The sequence below is a fragment of the Triticum dicoccoides genome, chromosome 4B (genome assembly GCF_002162155.2).
Source record: "Triticum dicoccoides isolate Atlit2015 ecotype Zavitan chromosome 4B, WEW_v2.0, whole genome shotgun sequence".
Classification (NCBI taxonomy): domain Eukaryota; kingdom Viridiplantae; phylum Streptophyta; class Magnoliopsida; order Poales; family Poaceae; genus Triticum; species Triticum dicoccoides.
This window is the reverse complement of record NC_041387.1, coordinates 392,526,357-392,543,532: the sequence shown is the minus strand read 5'-3', so window position 1 is coordinate 392,543,532 and position 17,176 is coordinate 392,526,357.

The window sequence follows — 17,176 nt, the reverse complement described above, 5'->3', positions numbered from 1 at the left end:
AGGCACCCCAAGCTTGAACTTTTGTGTCTCCTTAATTCCTCTCATATCATGGTTTCTCTTCTTTTTATCAAAAAGCTTCATTCACACCAAACTCAACAAGAACTCGTGAGATAGGTTAGTATAAACCAATGCAAAACCTTATAATTTTCTACTGTAACAAATAACTAAAATTATTATTCAACATTGCATACTAAATGCCTCAGCATATTTAATACTCCTATCCTCAAATAGAATCATTAAACAAGCAAACATATGCAAACATAACAGCAATCTGCCAAAACAGTACAATCTGTAAAGAATGCAAGATTCATCATACTTCCCTAACTCCAAAAATTATGAAATAAAATTCCCACTGTAGTAAATTTATCATAGCTCATCATGCAAAAGGTTTCAACATTATATCATGCTCTGACTTTTCTAGGAAAGTTTTGCAACAGCGGTAAACTTTCTGTTTTCAAACAGTAACATGTATACTAGCAAAATAAGCATGGTAAAGGCTATCCTTGACATTTTTATTGAAAATAAAGATTAAAAACATTAATCTAAATAACAGCAAGCAAAAACTAACAAAAGAAAATGACACTCCAAGCAAAACACATATCATGTGGTGAATATAAATATAGCTCCAAGTAAAGTTACCGATGAACGAAGACGAAAGAGGGGATGCCTTCCGGGGCATCCCCAAGCTTAGGCTCTTGGTTGTCCTTGAATATTACCTTGGGGTGCCTTGGGAATCCCGAAGCTTAGGCTCTTGCCACTCTTTATTCCATAGTCCATCGAATCTTTACCCAAAACTTGAAAACTCCACAACACAAAACTCAACAGAAAACTCGTAAGCTCCGTTAGTATAAGAAAATAAAACCACCACTTTGGTACTGTAATGAACTCATTATAAATTCATATTGGTGTAATACCTACCGTATTCCAAGTTCTCTATGGTTCATACCCTCTGATACTACTCATAGATTGATCAAAATAAGCAAACAACACATAGAAAACAGAATCTGTCAAAAACAGAACAGTCTGTAGTAATCTGTATCTAACGTATACCTCTGGAACTCCAAAAATCCTACCAAATTAGGAAGTCCTAAGAAATTTGTGTACCAAATCAGGATCACGTTTCTGTGAATTAACAAAACTAATTTACTGGGTGCAAAAGTTTCTGATTCTCAGCGGGATCAACACAACTATCACCGTAAGCTATCCTAAAGGTCTTACTTGGCACTTTATTGAAACAAAAGCTATAAACCATGATTACTACAGTAGCATAATCATGTGTACACACAAAAACAGTAAGGGTAAATATTGGGTTGTCTTCCAACAAGCGCTTTTCTTTAATGCCTTTCTAGCTAGGCATGATGATGACAATGATGCTCGCGTAAAAGATAAGAATTGAAACATAACAGGAGCATCATGAAGCATATGGCTAGCACATTTAAGTCTAACCCACTTCCTATGCATAGGGATTTTGTGAGAAAACAACTTATGGGAACAATAATCAACAAGCATAGGAAGGTAAAACAAGCATAGCTTGAAGATTTTCAACACATAGGGAGGAAACTTGACATTATTGCAATTCCTACAAGCATATATTCCTCCCTCATAATAATTTTCAGTAGCATCATGAATGAATTCAACAATATAACCAGCACCTAAAGCATTCTTTTCATGATCTACAAGCATAGAAAATTTACTACTCTCCACATAAGCAAAATTCTTCTCATTCGGAATAGTGGGAGTATCATAAGAGGCTTGAACACTAAAATTGTTTCCACACTAAAAGAGTAATGTTCAGGAAAAGGGTAATCGTAATCATGACAATATTTGTAAATATAATCATCACTAGTTTTTATAGCATAAGTTTCATGACAATAATCATCATAAGTAGCAACTTCGTTCTCATCATAATCGATTGAAACCTCTCCCAAGATAGTGGAATCACTAAATAATGTTGACACTCTTCCAAATCCACTTTCGTATTCATCACAATAAAATTCAACATCCTTCAAAATAGCGGGATCACTACTTCCTAAAGTTGACACTCTTCCAAACCCACTTTCATCACTATAATCATCATAAGTAGGAGGCATGCTATCATCATAACAACTTTGCATATCAAAACTTGGGATGCTAAAAATATCATCTTCATTAAACATAGCATCCCCAAGCTTGGGACAAACATTAATTTCAACAAATATATTCTTAAATATTTCATTCTCATCAAACATAGCTTCCCCAAGCTTGGGCCTTTTCATATCATAAGCATCATGGATATTCAAGGAATTCATACTAACAACATTGCAATCATACTCATCATTCAAAGATTTAGTACCAAGCATTTTTAATGCATTCTTCTTCTAGCACTTGAGCACAATTTTCCTTTCCATCATTCTCATGGAAGATATTAAAAAGATGAAGCGTATGAGACAAACTTAACTACATTTTTTTTGTAGTTTTCTTTTATAAACTAAACTAGTGATAAAATAAGAAACAAAAATATTCAATTGCAAGATCTAAAGATATACCTTCAAGCACTCACCTCCCCGGCAACGGCGCCAGAAAAGAGCCTGATGTCTACTACATAACCTTCTTCTTGTAGACGTTGTTGGGCCTCCAAGTGTAGAGGTTTGTAGGACAGTAGCAAATTTCCCTCAAGTGGATGACCTAAGGTTTATCAATCCGTGGGAGGCATATGATGAAGATGGTCTCTTTCAAACAACCTTGCAACCAAATAACAAAAAGTCTCTTGTGTCCCCAACACACCCAATACAACGGTAAATTGTATAGGTGCACTAGTTCGGCGAAGAGATGGTGATACAAGTGTAATATGGATGGTAGATATAGGTATTTGTAATCTGAAAATATAAAAAAAGCAAGGTAACTAATGATAAAAGTGAGCGTAAACGGTATTGCAATGATAGGAAACAAGGCATAGGGTTCATACTTTCACTAGTGCAAGTTCTCTCAACAATAATAACATAGATAGATCATATAATAATCCCTCAACATGCAACAAAGAGTCACTCCAAAGCCACTAATAGCGGAGAACAAACAAAGAGATTATGGTAGGGTACGAAACCACCTCAAAGTTATTCTTTCGGATCGATCTATTAAAGAGTTCGTACTAAAATAACACCTTAAGACACAAATCAACCAAAACCCTAATGTCACCTAGATACTCCATTATCACCTCAATTATCTGTGGGCATGATTATACGATATGCATCACACAATCTCAGATTCATCCAACCAACACAAAGTACTACAAAGAGTGCCCCAAAGTTTCTATCGAAGAGTCAAGAAAACGTGTGCCAACCCCTATGCATAGGTTCATGGGCGGAACCCGCAAGTTGGTCACCAAAACATACATCAAGTGGCACGTGATACACCATTGTCACCACAGATAAACACGGCAAGACATACATCAAGTGTTCTCATCATAAAGACTCAATCCAATAAGATAACTTCAGGAGGGAAACTCAATTCATCACAAGAGAGTAGAGGGGGAGAAACATCATAAGATCCAACTATAATAGCAAAGCTCGCGATACATCAAGATCGTGCCATAGAGAGAACACGAGAGAGAGAGAGATCAGACACATAGCTACTGGTACATACCCTCAGCCTCGAGGGTGAACTACTCCCTCTTCGTCATGGAGAGCGCCGGGATGATGAAGATGGCCACCGGTGATGGGTTCCTCCTCCGGTAGGGTGCCGGAATGGGCTCCCGAGAGGTTTTTGGTGGCTACAGAGGCTGGCAGCGGCGGAACTCCCGATCTATCTTGATATTTGATGGTTTTAGGGTACATTGGCTTATATAGGTGAAAGAAGTCGGTCGGGAGGTGCTCGAGGGGCCCACGAGACAGGGGGCGCGCCCTACAGGGGGGGCTCCTATCTCATGGCTGCCTCGATGATCTTCTGACGTGAACTCCAAGTCTCCAGGATCATATTCTTCCAAAAAAAACACGCTGCCGAAGGTTTCATTCCGTTTGGACTCCGTATGATATTCCTTTTCTTCGAAATACTGAAATAGGCAATAAAACAACCATATGGGCTGTGTCGTGGTTCTAAGTCTGACAGTAATGTAGGGGGGGTACTAAGGAGAGGCAAGATCCTAGCTATGGAGTAGTTGTGCACACAAGAGTTTTACGAGTTCAGGCCCTTCTCGGAAGAAGTAACAGCCCTACGTCTCGGATCCCGGAGGCGGTCGACTGGATTATATGTGTGAGAGTTACAGGGGTGCGAACCCTTCTGCAAGTGGAGGGGGTGGCTTATATAGAGAATGCCAAGACCCCAGCCAGCCCACGTAGCGGAGGGTTAAAGTACATTAAGGCCTGGCGTTACTGGTAACGCCTTACATAAAGTGTTATCATGACCATAAAGACTACTTAATTACAGACCATTTGGATACAGAGTAGATCTTGAACTCCTGGTGGTCGAGTGAGTCTTCATGGTCGAGTGTCTTCAAGTTCGTCGAGTGTCTTCTAGTCAGTCGAGTGGAGTCCCTCTAGGTCGACTGGAAGATGGCTTCTTCTAAAGATGTCCTTGGGGAGGGTACCTTAGACAGGTCCATGACCCTACCCTAGGTACATGACTTCATCATTAGCCCCCGAATGGATCGAGGTTTGAGTGAGGAAGGAGTTGAGAATTCTTCCGACTCCTCTTTCTATGTTATGAGCACGTCTTGTTCTGGATCAAATGACCGTAGGTGACGGCATCAACTTCTTTTTCAATTTCCTTGATCCATTCTGGATGTAGGTCGAGTGATCTTTCTATACTTGGAGATCTCCGAGCGACGGATCGCAGGAGATCTTCCGTCTGACAAGTTGCCCTACGGTTAGCGGATTTAGTGGGATCCGAATTTCAGGAAGCGCGCGAAGCGGAGAAGGCCGCGGTACTCGGATGGGATAAGACAGAGATGCCTCGATTCCCGCACCGCTTTTTTTGCCACGTATCCCTCACGCGAATGTTTCGGGATTTGACAGGATTGCCCGGGTCCACCAGTCAGCCACTCGGAAGCGACTCTATATAAGGTACCGGGCGGAGGTTTTTGAACAGTGCTCCCTCATTTTCCCCTCCCCCATCTTCAGATTCATCCGCTGCACTTGCCATCTGTTCAGCGTCGTTGCTCTGTACCAGCCTCGTCGACGACAATGGTGAAGGAGAAGACGGCGGCTTTGGAGCGGGCGAAGAAGGCGACGGCTCAGGCGAAGGGGAGAGCGACCAGTCGGGGTGGATCCTCGTCGCGGTCCCACCTGCCACAAGGTTGGATCCAAGGGGATTGGATCCACTCGACCATCACCCGGAAGGATCTCGACGACCTGGCCAATGAGGGGCTGATCAAGCACGGAGCAGCGAGGCTTCCGGGGACGGAGTGGCAGCCGCAGCCTTAGGAGGGTGAGTGTGTCCTCCTAGCGACTCATGTCGATCGTGGGTTTTCTTTGCCGCCGCATCTTTTCTTTAGGGGGTTTCTGAACTTCTTCGGGGCTCAGGTCCACCACTTCACACCCAATTCCATTGCCTATCTCGCCGCTTTTGTGTCTCTGTGTGAAAACTTCTTGGGTTGTCGGCCGCACTGGGGCATTTTCAAACACATATTCACTTGTCACTCTCAGACGGTGAAAAAGGCTAATCCAAATGATGAGAGAACCTAAGTAATCCAGATGTGTGGGGGTCTTGGTGTCCAGATGAGGAGTAAGAGTGCTTTTCCGGCTATGACCCTTCCCGAGTCAGTTAGAGGGTGGCAGTCGACCTGGTTCTACTGCCGAGACCAGTCGACGCCAGGGCAGTCGACTGGGCTCCCTCCCTTCTCCATGAGTCGAGTGAACAAGCCGTCTTCTCTGAAAGTAGTTCCGGAGGAGAAGGCTCAGGTTAAAGTGTTGATGGAGCGGGTAGTTCAACTCATTCGTGATGGTGTGACTGGCATGGATCTTCTGGAGGTTTTCCTTCGACGGCGCATCCAGCCACTCCAGTACCGGGGCCACCCGATGTGGTTGTACTCTGGTACTGAAGACACCACTCGGGTCCACCCAGAAGAGGTCGACGATGTCACACTGGAGAGGTGGATGACTGCCATCACAGGGAACAAGGACAACCCTCGTGGGGCCAGGAGGATCCCGCCACTCAACCAATCTTATGAGGCAGACAAGGTATGACCACTTATCTCCGACTATAATCATGTTCCGTCCATTCTGTTTTGCCGCAGATCAGTCGATCGACTTTTGTCTTGTTTGTTGTCTTTCGGGTTACCACTGAGTTGTATTCGATGCCCAACGGGGCACAAGCACAGACCAAGGAGGAGGAAGGAAGTGGAGGTGAAAGTCAGGAGGAGTGGGAATCGGATGGCCATGAGGGTGATGAAGATGCAGGCTCCGATGAGGAGGAGGAGGAGGAGGAGGAAGAGGAGGAGGAAGTTGTGCCTCCCCGTTCTGAAAGAAGGTCCAAGCTTGCTCATGACCCTGCGGTCGAGCGCGGCAAGGGGGCCGCACCTGCTGTGCAATTGACCAAGCGTCCTCGGACGACCTCTCCGGCGCCGACTGAGAAAGAGCCGAAGCAATCTCGAGTGGCGCCGTCGAGGCCGACGAAGGCTTTGCCGAAAATGAAGATGGTGATTCCCACTATTTCTGGGTAATGACATAACTCGTGTCCTCTTGTTTCTCATGGATTTATTCTTGGTCGATTCATGAGCTGATCGACTGATTTCTGAAACTGCGGTGCTGCTACTTCTGATACCTCGGCCAGACCTGATGATCAAGAAATTCCAACCCTGCTATGACCTTTGAAGTTTCGTTTTCAGTCGGTGGGATCTTCATTTTTAACTTTGACTCTTTTCTGCAGCTCCATCTAATATCATCATTGATCTTCCTGATGATGATGAAGACGAGGAACCACTGAGGCAGAGGAGGAATAGGAGAGCGTCTGCTGGCAAGGCAGCTCAGGTCGTATCAGCACCTGAGAGGTTAGTCGCGGAAGGGGACAGCGTCACTCGGCCTACCGTATCCTTTGCGGTGCCGCTGACGAGTGCTCTCCCTTCGTCGTCAAGTGCTGGCCAGCCTTCACTTTTCTCTACCCACCACGTCCCTGAAGACCGAGCAAGCACTGCTAAAGAAGCCATACGCCAGGCGGGGGTTATGATGGAGCAAGTGAAGGCGATCCGAGACGCCAGTCAAGCAGCTTATGACGCCAGTTCAGCCCTTCAGAGCAATGTTCAGGTTGGTCGATCACTGCCTGTTCTGTTAGGATATGGTATCTGAAAACTTTTCTTTCTGAAAATCTTAGTATCTGTCGTACACCCACTGGGTGTGTCGATTGAGAATCTGGATTGGTGGGGGCACGCTGAGTGCACCCACTGGGTGTAGTCCCCAAGGCTATGGTCGACTGCTGGCAGTGGGCTATAGTTTTTATGTCTTGAGTTTTTCTTTTTTCTCATTACTGTCTTCACTCGATCTGGTCGAATGGAATCATAAACCATTGGGGGCACGCTGAGTGCACCCACTGGGTGTAGTCCCCGAGACCGTGGTCGACTGCTGGCAGTCGGCTATGGTCTGAAGAACACACCCTCTCTTTCTCTTTTTTGGTCGACTGACCGACTCTGAGTCTAGCTGATAGAACTAGTGCGGGCACGCTGAGTGCACCCACTGGGTGTAGTCCCCGAGACTATAGTTGAATGTTTAGATTCAATTGTAGTCTTAGAAATACTATGATTTTTCTCTTAGTCACTCGGAAGTGACCTATCTTTGACATCTGTCGATTGGTTTTTTGCAGAGATCTTGCGAGCTTGCAGCTCGTTATACTGAATTGGAGAACAAGCATATCCAACTCGAACTTGACCTGAAGCTTGTCCAGGAGAACTTCACGAAGGCGAAGGAGGAGGCAAAAGGTATGTTTGGTGAGAATCTTGACGACTGTCTTTGCTTCTTGTCCGTCCCCGAGTCTGATCTTATTGTGATTTTACAGATAAACTGAGGGATGCTCTGAAGAAGAAGGACCTTGACCTCGCCGAGGCGCAGAAAGCGGCTTCAGACAAGACGAAACTTGCAAAAGAGAAGTTGGCTTCGGTCAGCAAACTTGAAGAGGAGAATGCCGCTCTGAAAGCTGCTCTCGACGCGGCCAACAAGGAGGACACCCAACAGAAGCGTGAGAAGATAGCCCTGAGTGACAAGGCTAGCGAACTGGCAGGAAAGAAGAATGACTTGGAGGCTTATCTGGGAGGGCTCGCCAAGAAGTTATTCCTCATGCTCGAAGGTAACCCCTTATATCAGACTGGTAATCACTAACTTTGTGGGAACATTAGCTTATCCTTGGACTGTGTCCACAGAATTCTGCCGAAACTTTGAAGAAGAGACTAGCCGAGTGGAGACTGGCTTGGACCCCATCAACTCTCCTGTGAAGGATGAAGCTGCCATGAACGTGCTCCGACTCGAGTCTCGCGTTGCTGCTGTTGTTGACTATCTTGCAATGCTGAAGGTTGCGACGTCACACATCGACACGGCGCTCTGGCCAGGAGAAGCACTTCAGAACGACCTTGAGTCCTTGATGACTCGACTGAACGAAGTTCCAAGTCGAGTGCACGAATGGAAGAAGTCTTCTGCCAGATGCGGTGCCGACGTTGCTCTATCTCTGGTCCGTGTCCACTGCAAGGATGCGCGAGAGGACAAGCTGGCAGCTCTCAAGGTGGCCAACACCAAGAAGCATGACTTCCGATCCTTCATGGAGACCTTCATCGCTGCTGCCACCCGGATCGCAGATGGAATCGACCTGGACGAGTTTGTTGCACCTTCCAGCCCTCCACAGGAGGGGTAAAAAACTTCTATGCTTGATGCTTTGAATTTTCCTCGGAATGCCGAGTGATTTTTGTAACCGATAAACCTTAACAGGCTTGATGCCTGAGCGCTTCTAGATCCGTAGGACGCTATCCGAACTTGGTTTGCCGTTGAATATGTTTGCTTCTGCTTTCGAACAATCATTATCCTTTGCTTGGAATATATACTAGTGTCTATGATGCTCTTTTGCAGGTAGGGACGAAGCACAAATTACAATCGACTTGTACTCGTCATGTTTAGGCGAGTGCTGGGCTGCAGCTAAGCCCCCGAGTGGGAGGTTTGCTCTCCACTCGGTAGGATTTTAGAAACTTAGGCGAGCACTGGGCTGCAACTAAGCCCCCGAGTGGGAGGTTTGCTCTCCACTCGGTAGGATTTTAGAAACTTAGGCGAGCACTGGGCTGCAGCTAAGCCCCCGAGTGGGAGGTTTGCTCTCCACGCGGTAGAATTTTAGAAACTTAGGCGAGCACTGGGCTGCAGCTAAGCCCCCGAGTGGGAAGTTTGCTCTCCACTCGGTAGGATTTTAGAAACTTAGGCGAGCACTGGGCTGCAGCTAAGCCCCCGAGTGGGAGGTTTGCTCTCCACTCGGTAGGATTTTAGAAACTTAGGCGAGCACTGGGCTGCAGCTAAGCCCCTGAGTGGGAGGTTTGCTCTCCACTCGGTAGGATTTTAGAAACTTAGGCGAGCACTATGCTGCAGCTAAGCCCCCGAGTGGGAGGTTTGCTCTCCACTCGGTAGGATTTTCGTGGCGTAGCTTTGGAGGAGGAAGTAGCAGTCGACTTGCGCTTCGTCCTCCTTGCGGAGCGCACGTTGTATTTGTGGCGTAGCTCAGAAGGAGAAGGCAGGAGTCGACCTGCGCCTCGTCCTCCTTGCGGAGTGCATGTTGTCTTTTATACTTAGGCGAACACTAGGTTGCAGCTCGGTAGGGTTTTCAGAAACTTAGGCGAGCACTGGGCTGCAGCTAAGCCCGCGAGCGGGAGGTTTGCTCTCCACTCGGTAGGATTTTGTTTTAACTTAGGCAAGTACTTGGACTGCATCTAAGCCTCCGAGTGGAAGGCTGACTTACCACTCGGTAGGATTTTGTTTAAACTTAGGCGAAACGGATTCGCAGCTAAGTCTCCGAGTGGAAGGCTGGCTTACCACTCGGTAGGATTTTTTACAAACTTAGGCGAAATGGATTCGCAGCTAAGCCACCCACTGGGGGACTGATTTATGTGAACAAAAGTAATAACAATCACTGGGAAAATTATGAAACTCTTGTCTTTGATAAATAAACTACAGAACTACTTTTATTACAACTCATCCGAGTGAATACTTAAGTATAAAAGGAGCGGAGCAGATCCGCATTCCAAGCTCGTGCACTACAACAAAATCACACATATAGCAACGCCTACGTAGCAACGGTGTGCCAACATGTGTTGGGGGGGCCGTTGGATCAACCTCTGCCACCTCCCCACAAATAGCTAACCTCCTCCATCGACTCAAAAAAAACTCCTCCACGTACCCACCTCCTCCTCGTCTTCCTCTCTTTCTCCTCAATTATCTGCGGTCTTCCTCCTTTCCACCTCAAAACTTGGAGGGCTGATGTCTTCCGAAATAACTGGAGGGGCTGCGAACGCTGGGGTCTACAGAGGGCGGATTCATGGCCTTACTACCTGGTCGTGCCACCGGTTGCCAGGATCCCAGGGCGGCGGCGAGGAGCTCAGCCGACATGTCTAAGTTGCAGATCTAGGTTAGGTTCGCGTCGGAGCCGCACGACCGCATGTACTCCGGTCAGTATGCTGGCCGCGATGTCACCATCCCGAGCAAGACGCCGCTCAGTTCGAGCAGCAGTTCGCATACTAGGTCGGCTTCCGCCTCTGCCACACAACTACATCTCCGTAATCGTACGTTCTACAATCCTCTTTTTTTCTCCCACCACCTCATCCCCTTGGTCGATCTTTCTTACCCTGTTCTTACCTGATCCAGCACTAGCATGGTGACAAATCCATGTTTTGGCGCTGGATCCTCTGCTTCTAACTATCTGTCCTATTGTTACTTCAACATCTGCACTCTGCAATAGGTACCCGCCATGGTGTTGTAGATCATGGCAGGCTGAACCATCCGCGTCTCCTTTAGGTATTTCAATTTTATACGTGTCTGTAAATTTTATATTTAGTTCACCATCTTCAAGATGTTGCTAGTGAGATTTATTAATTTTGATATATCTACTGTGTTAATTCGAGCGGAATATTTGCATCCTCTTGTTCAAACAAATTGTTTCTTAGGACGCATTAGTTTTTTTATTGCTGCTAGTAAGTGGATAGTTAATCAAGATTAGAACGTGAAGTTGATCATCACACCCTCATTCAACTGGCTGTTGTTTTATCTAAAATATATATCCTAGATGTGGCCTTGTCATCAAAGAGCAGTGCGTACATGATCCTTGAAGATACACTAGAAGTTTGTACGTGTAGGGACATACACTGCAGGAACTGATCGACACTACTATGGTATCATGACTACTTCAAGTATAGGGAAAAAAATCCCCTAATTACTCTTAGGGCATATGCAATGCCAAGACTCTTAACTAGGCGCTTAACTACTTCCACCTAACTAAGCGCCTATACAGGAGGCTAGCTTGTGCCCAACCAGGCGCTTGTTCCATCACAGAACTCGCCTAAGCGTCCGGCTCCGAGTGTGGCATCGGGCGCCCAGGAATTTAGTCGGTGTCATGAAAATAGCTAGGATTTTAATCCCTAACGCCTATTTAAGCACCCCCATTGTAGACGCCCTTATGAATCCTTAATTTTTTCATTTCAGCTGCCCTCAGAGTTCTGTAAATGTCAACGGTAAAAACTCATCTTATTTAGCATTGCTACCTATGTATTGCTGAAAGGGGTTCGTGTTGTACCAAGCTGGCTGTTTGATGGAGAATACGTAGTACCAAATTTCCCTGTACATTGGTTCTGGGCTCTTTACTATACACGTGTAGGTAGACAAGTTTATCTTATATAAAATATTTTCCTTTCCTTGGCTGATTGTGTTACAATTCATTTTTATGATGACAAAGGTATTTATTTGTAGTGAACGACCATGACATATATAGCTAGGGAAGCTTTCTGCACAAAGAGGAGGCAACTCCATGATTATGCTTTGACATAGCCTCCACAAAGCAGAGGTTTGAGTTATTGATTTTCCCTATTCGGTACAATTTGTTTTGGTTTTATATAAATAAATATAAGCCATATTTTCCATGTACTCACTTATTCTAGAACTTAGTTAATTTAGTAAATGAGCATGTGTTGTCTTATGCATATTCTTATTTAGATAAGCGGTGGATATTCAGGACTTGTGCAGGGCAATTAGGAGAAATATAATGTATCATCCTGGTGTTCATTATTTTCTTTGAAGTGTTTCAAAATTGTTGAAATCTTGCATCTACTTGTATTTTCTGGACCACAACAAATTTTCTTAGGAAACGAAGGACGTGTGGTATGTCAGTAAATGATTTTATTCAATAGAGGTAACTTGTTTCTTACTTAGTATGTTCTTTTAAAGGTTTGACATATAGCAAGTTTGTTCATAAGAAAACACAATGATCAAAGTGTTTGTCAAATGTAGGCTCTTTTTCTGCGTACAGAGGCTACTGATGTCGTCTTCATCATTTGTAAGGAGCTCCTCCTTTAAATTTTACTACTGATCTGTTGACCTGCTTTTCTCTACTGTTAGTTGCTCATCTCATTTCTTTCATTGTTGTAGATTGACAAAAATGAATGGATTATGCATGGCTCAAATGTTGATTCCAAGGTCGAGAATGGGGCTGCTAATATACAATTAGAATGTGATTTTCGTGGTCAATGTTTCAGACATTATGTTTTAGAATAGTTGAGGAGTTGGCTGCAAGGTTGAGAATTAGGCAACTACTAGTAGATAGTTTCACATTTTGTAAACTTTTGACCATATTCTTTGTAATGCAACATATTTGATATAATATATGATACCTTTTTGTTTGTTATATTGTGTGGCTTTTATGCACTATCAGCATTGACCTGTTTATTTTGGAAATACCATTAATTGTTCTTACTATCTAGAAAGCTTCTGGTCGTTGCAATGATTTGTTATGTCCATTTGAAAATCCTTTTGTGCAGGGTAGCCACCAACGCATATGAAGTGTTGTTATATTGTAACTATATATGTTGCTATCTTACAACGCTTCTACACGTTGTTTACCAACAAATCTATATACGTTGTTGTAGACCCTTCCAACGCCACAAACGGCAACGCATAAAAATCCGTTGGTGTAGACCATCGCAACGCATATAGGAACATACGACAACGCATCAATGCGTTGCTGAAGGGGGGTTCCTGTTGTAGTGGTGGCTCGTCAATCTGGCGATCAACGTTGTAAAGACGGTATGCTCCGTTGTGGAGAACTTTGGTAACAATGAAAGGGCCTTCCCAAGTAGGGGCGAGTTTGTGTGGCTTCTGTTGGTCCACTCGGAGGACCAAGTCTCCTTCTTGGAAGGCTCGGCTCTTCACATTTCTGGCGTAGAATCGACGCAAGTCTTGCTGATAGATGGTCGACCGAATCATGGCCATCTCTCTTTCTTCTTCTAGAAGGTCGACTGCGTCCTGCCGGGCTTGTTCTGCTTTAGCTTCAGAGTAGAGCTCGACTCGCGGTGCATTGTGAAGCAGGTCACTTGGTAGAACCGCCTCAGCTCTGTAGACCAGAAAGAACGGAGTCCTCCTAGTCGACCGATTTGGAGTAGTCCTCAATCCCCAAAGAACTGATGGAAGTTTGTCGACCCACGCGCCTGCTGCATGCTTGAGGTCGCGCATCAACCGGGGTTTCAGTCCTTTGAGAATTAGGCCGTTTGCTCTTCCTGCTTGTCCATTCGACTGGGGGTGGGCGACTGAAGCATAGTCGACTCTCGTGCCTTGGGAAGCGCAGAAAGCTTTGAATTGATCGGAGTCGAAGTTTGACCCATTATTAGTGATGATGCTATGCGGAACTCCATAACTGAATATTAATTCTCTGATGAAGCTGATGGCAGTGCCAGCATCAAGATTTTTAATGGGCTTGGCCTCGATCCACTTGGTGAACTTGTCGACTGCCACCAGTACATGGGTGAAGCCGCTCCTGCCAGTTCTCAGCGGTCCAACCATATCTAACCCCCAAACAGCGAAAGGCCAGACGATCGGGATGGTCTTCAAGGCTGAGGAGGGTTTGTGTGACATGTTGGAGTAGAACTGACATCATTCGCACTTGTCGACTATCTCTTTCGCCATTTCATTTGCTCTGGGCCAGTAAAAACCCGCTCGGTATGCTTTAGCCATGATGGTCTGAGAGGACGCATGATGGCCACAGGTCCCCGAGTGGATGTCATTGAGAATCATTCGACCCTCTTCCGGTGTTATGCATTTCTGGCTGACTCCAGTCGTACTTTCTCTGTACAACTGTCCCCTCATGACAGTAAAGGCTTTGGATCGACGGACGACCTCTCGAGCCTCCTCTTCATTCTCTGGGAGCTCTTTCCTTAGAATATACGCGATATAGGGCACTGTCCAATCGGGAGTGATAACCAGAACTTCCATGATTAAGTCGACCACAGCTGGGATCTCGACTTCAGTCGGATCTGTGGTGCTTTTTGGCTGCGGGGCTTCTTCAGTAAATGGATCTTCTTGAACCGACGGCGTGTGAACATGCTCCAAAAACACGCCACTCGAGATGGCTTCTCTTTTGGAACCTATCTTCGCCAAGTCATCGGCTGCTTGATTTTTCTGTCGGGGGACGTGATGGAGCTCTGATCCCTCAAATTTCTTCTCCAGCTTTCTGACTGCATTGCAGTAACCAGTCATGGCTGGGCTTCTAACGTCCCACTCTTTCATCACTTGGTTGACCACCAAATCCGAGTCACCGTAGACCATGAGGCGACGGACGCCGAGTGAAATGGCCATACGCAATCCATACAAGAGTGCTTCGTATTCTGCTTCATTGTTGGAAGAATCAAAGTGAATCTGGAGTACATATCTGAGCTTATCTCCTCGGGGGGAAACCAACACTACCCCGGCACCGGAACCATTCAGCATTTTAGAGCCATCGAAGAACATAGTCCAGTGCTTCGAGTGAACTTGAGTCGGTAACTGCTGTTCAGTCCACTCGGCGAGGAAATCTGCTATTGCTTGGGACTTGATAGCTTTCTTTGCCTCAAATCTGATATCCAGGGGAAGAAGTTTAATCGCCCATTTTGCCACTCGGCCAATTGCATCTCTGTTGTGCAGAATCTCTGATAAGGGGGCGTCGCTGACGACTGTGATGATATGGTCAGAGAAGTAGTGAGCAACTTTCTTCGTGGTCATATAAATCCCATATACAAGCTTCTGATAATGAGGATATCGTTGCTTGGATGGGGTCAGGACTTCGGAAATGTAATATACTGGGCGCTGAACTTTGAAGGCTTTCCCTTCTTCTTCCCGCTCGACCATAAGTACAGTACTGACGACTTGTCCTGTGGCTGCAATGTAAAGCAGCAAAGGCTCTTTGCTAATCGGGGCAGCAAGCACCGGCTGGGTGGAAAGCAGAGTTTTTAACTCTGCAAGCGCTGCGTCAGCTTCAGGAGTCCACTCGAACTTGTCTGACTTCTTCATCAGTCGGTAAAGAGGCAATGCCTTCTCACCGAGACGAGAGATGAATCGACTTAAAGCGGCCAAGCAACCAGTAAGCTTTTGATCATCGTACACACGCACAGGTCGTTTTATTCGGAGTATGGTGCCCACTTTCTCTGGGTTTGCATCGATTCCTTGTTCGGAAACGAGAAACCGAGTAACTTTCCACCAGGAACTCCGAATGTGCACTTGGATGGGTTAAGCTTGATATCATACCTCCTGAGGTTGGCAAATGTTTCGGCGAGGCCAGTCAGCAGGTCGGAACCTTTCCGTGACTTGACCACAATGTCATCCATGTATGCTTCCACATTCTGACTGATTTGAGTGAGCAAACACTTCTGAATCATCCTCATGAACATGGCTCCGGCATTCTTGAGGCCGAATGGATGGTGACATAACAGAAGCACCCGAATGGGGTGATGAAAGCTGTTTTGATCTCATCGGCCCAAACAGACGGATCTGATGGTACCCGGAATAAGCGTCTAAGAAAGACAGTCGCTCACATCCCGCAGTCGAGTCGACTATTTGGTCGAGGCGGGGAAGAGGAAAATGATCTTTCGGGCAGACCCGATTGATATGCTTAAAATCAATGCACATGCGAAGCGAATTGTCCTTTTTGGGGACCATGACGACATTGGCGAGCCACTCGGAGTGGTAAATCTCTCAGATAAACTCTGCTGCTAAGAGCCGAGCCACCTCTTCGCCAATAGCCTTCCTTTTCTGGACGGGAGACCGTCGCAGATGTTCCTTCATAGGTTTTGCCTTTGAATCGACTCGCACACAATGCTCAGCCAGTCCCCTGGGTACACCCGGCATGTCAGAAGGTTTCCATCCGAAGATGTCCCAGTTCTCACGGAGGAACTGGATGAGCGCTTCTTCCTATTTGGGGTCGAGTGTTGTGGAGATATGAGTCGGAGCAGCGTTGGGGTTGGTCGGGTGGATGTGAACTGGTTTTGTCTCACCGGACGACTGGAACGCTGATTCCGTAGTAGGCTTTTTGGCGCGCAACAAATCACTCGGGTCCGCATTCCTCTGGTGTTCCTGCCACTCTTCTGCCACCATCTGAGCATCGGCGATCTTTGAGCCTTTCTGGAAGCACTCTTCTGCCTTCTTGCGGTTACCAGTGACAGTGATCACGCCTTTAGGGCCAGGCATCTTTAGTTTGAGGTACACGTAACATGATCGAGCCATAAAACGTGCATAAGCTGGCCTGCCAAAAATAGCATGGTAGGCACTCTGGAAATCCACAACCTCAAATGCCAGCTTCTCTTTGCGGAAATTCTTTGAATCACCACAAACCACATCAAGAGCAATCTGGCCGAGTGACGCGGCCTTCTTGCCAGGAATGACTCCATAGAAACTCATGTTGCTTGTGCTGAGTCTGGACATCGGAATGCCCATCCCTTTCAGCGTCTCAGCATATAGTATATTCAAACTACTGCCCCCATCCATCAACACTTTAGTCAGTCGAGTGCCCTCAACGATTGGTTCGACCACCAGAGCTTGCCTCCCAGGGGTGGCTATGTGCGTCGGGTGATCAGACTGGTCGAATGTAATGGCGGTTTGAGACCACTTTAGATAATTGGGTGTTGATGGAGCAGTCATATTCACCTCTCGGTTTATAACTTTCAGTCAGTTTTTGCTCTCAACGTCAGCAAAAATCATCAGGGTGGAATTGACCTATGGATATTTCTCGTCATTGTCCTCCT